Raw genomic sequence first — 2,923 nt, forward strand, 5'->3', positions numbered from 1 at the left:
CCATGGTTAAGAGCTCACAGACCAGTTCCTGAACAATGAAGAGTTTCAGGACCTCTGACCACAGTTGAACCTTGTCACTCATGGGGGACCATATGGGGCTAGTTGGAACCCTCAGTGTCACCTTACCTCTGCTGTGACAACTTACCTGCCTGAAAGGTTTGGCATTACCTGTCCACACTGTGCCCTAGAATATACCAAGGCCATCCTCTGAAAGTATAGCTGCCCCCTTCAACGGGCAGTGCTCACAGAATGGAATGCTGGAGGAAGGAAGATCCAGAACACGATTGATACCTTGTGTTTGTTCACTGCTGGTTGGGGAGACCACATTTGCAGTGAGACAGAGGTCTTTGAGCCACATCACTACCTTGACTCTTTAAGCAATGTATCTTTCTGAGCACCCTAGACTTCATGCTACTGTGTAGCTTTGCACTTGAGGAAAAGCTTGTATTTATTCTGCAGGTAGTTTCGTATAGCAACCAGAAAGTTTGAAGAGGTTAAGAATATTCTTATGCTGGTCTTCCTTCCTTCTTTCCTTTCTTCCTTTCTTCCTTTCTTCCTTTCTTCCTTCCTTCCTTCCTTCCTTCCTTCCTTCCTTCCTTCCTTCCTTCCTTCCTTCCTTCCTTTTTTCCTTCCTTCTCTCCCTCTCTCTTAGATTACAAAGCAATTTAAAGCTAGGCATGGCAGCTATGCTGGTTTGGATGAGATGTTCCTGATTCTTCAGTCATTTTAATACTTGATCCCTAGTTGGTGACTGTTTGGGGAGGCTTAGGAGGAATGGCCTTGATGGAGGAAATGTGTCACTGGGGGCAGGCTTTAAGGTTTCAAAAGACTCTTGCCATTTGAATTCTCTTTCTTTGCTTCATGTTCATGGTTCAGGGTGTGAGCTCTCAGCTCTCAGCTTCCAGATCCAGTTGTCATGGCAGCCTGCTGCCCCACTTCCCTTCCATGATGGTGAATGATTCTTATTCCCCTGGAGCCATAAGGCCCAAACAAACCTTTCCTTATATGCACTGCCTTGGTCATGGTGTTTATCACAGCAATAGCGACTCTAAGGCAGTGGCATGTGGCTGTAATCCCAGCACTGAAGAGTTGTCACAGGAGTATTTCTGAGCATTTAGAGCCAGGCTGGATTACATAGCAAGGAATAGGCAAGTCAGGGTTACATAGCAAAAATTATAAAACTCAAATAAACACACAAAAAGGAAACATAATTTGATAGGTCTAGAATCTAATAAGTAGAGATCTTCTCTCCAGTGGGTTTAAGTGCTAGAAGTGCTGGTTCATTTTCAAAGCCTCAGGGACCAATAGCAAATATCTGGGTTTTCAAAGCTGGAATCGGGTAAGGAGAGAGATTGTAAAACCATAGGCCACTTTCCTCTAAGCCAGAGAGGAATCATTTTGTTTTACTGCTGGGGAATCTCCTGTGAGTCAAGATACAGATTAAATGACACTGAAAAACAAATCTCGGCTATCATTTTTTTAGAAAGGAACTTTCCAAAACTTATATATAAAATAAAATTTATCTATAGCTGTATCTTCTTTATTTGGTGCCAGTGTGTATGCAACAGCTTTTGTCTTTATTTAAAATGTATATTAAACAATGAGGACTACTGAAAACTCAAGAACAATGGCAATGGGTTTTTGATCCTACTGCATGAACTGGCTTTGTGGGAGCCTAGGCAGTTTGGATGTTCACCTTACTAGACCTGGATGGAGGTGGGTGGTCCTTGGACTTCCCACAGGGCAGGGAAACCTGATTGCTCTTCGGGCTGAAGAGGGAGGGGGACTTGATTGGGGGAGGAGGAGGGAAATGGGAGGCGGTGGCGGGGAAGAGACAGAAATCTTTAATAAATAAATAAATTAAAAAAAGAAAAGATAAAAAAGTCATATACAATTATTTTTGTCACTTTCTTTATTATTAAAAGTGATGCTGGTTTGTAAAGAGCAAAGCACTTGGAATCTCTTCCTTTTCCATTACACATGTATCTGTTGGGAAGAAGCAGACTTCTCTATTTCTAGCATATGTGATCAATCGACACATCTGTAAAAAAGCAAAGAGACTTTAAGTAGGAATTATCTTCACAAACATTTTTTTGTTTATTGTTGAAATGTCCTTTGTCACATCAACAAGCTCAAGGAGGAAAGAGACACATGATTATATCAATCAGTAGAGTAAAAATACTTCATAAAAATTCAATATCTGTTCATGCTATAAACTTATCAAACTAGGAACACAGGGGAACTTCCTCAAATTGTCAAAGAAGTCCACAAAAAGCCTAAAAGTGATATCACACTTAATGTTGAGAAACAATAATTTTCCTGTTAAGATAAGAAAAAAGGCAAAGATAATCCTGACCACATCAGGCTGGGTATCCATCCAGCCAGTGCATTGTGGTAAGGAGAGGAAATAAAGGCATATAGACTGAGAAGAAAGAAGACATTTTTTAATTTGTAGAAAACATGATTACATATACAACAAATCTAAGATAACTGATACACACTATATACTATAGCTTATAAACAATTTTATTAGGGTTTCTAGATAAAAGGTTAATCTATAAAACTCAGTCATGTCTCTTCATGTCAGCAATGCATATAGGGAAATTAAAACAGCAACTATATGGTTTATATTAGTTTCCTCAAAAAGTAAATACTTAGGTATAGATCTAACGAAAACATGTGTAAGAATCCCCATGAGAAGTTCATAAAATGTTGAAATAGGAGCGGCGGGGCTGCGTCCCCAACACCCCGGCCACTTGGCTAGCTCATGCCCGAAATAACAACACACAAACTGTATTCATTTAACTGCTTGACCCATTTCTATCTAGCCTCTTCTAGGCTAATTCTCACATATTAATTTAGCCCATTTCTAATCATCTGTGTAAGCACCCCAAGGTGCGCTTACCGGGAAGATTCTAGCCTC

At 40.2% G+C, this 2,923-nt stretch overlaps 1 long non-coding RNA gene across 1 annotated transcript in view; it reads right to left on the bottom strand.

Moving 5' to 3' along the window:
• Nucleotides 1-1,929: 1,929 nt before the first annotated feature.
• Nucleotides 1,930-2,923, bottom strand: part of LOC126494563 (uncharacterized) — a 9,321-nt gene continuing 8,327 nt past the window's right edge. Inside the window, exon 3 of the long non-coding RNA XR_007590034.1 lies at nucleotides 1,930-2,041. This is a non-coding gene — a long non-coding RNA (uncharacterized lncRNA). The remainder of the gene's footprint in view (nucleotides 2,042-2,923) is intronic.

The sequence above is a fragment of the Alexandromys fortis genome, unplaced genomic scaffold (assembly GCF_014885135.2).
Source record: "Alexandromys fortis isolate MF-2015 unplaced genomic scaffold, M_Fortis_MF-2015_v1.1 scaffold_389, whole genome shotgun sequence".
Lineage (NCBI taxonomy): Eukaryota > Metazoa > Chordata > Mammalia > Rodentia > Cricetidae > Alexandromys > Alexandromys fortis.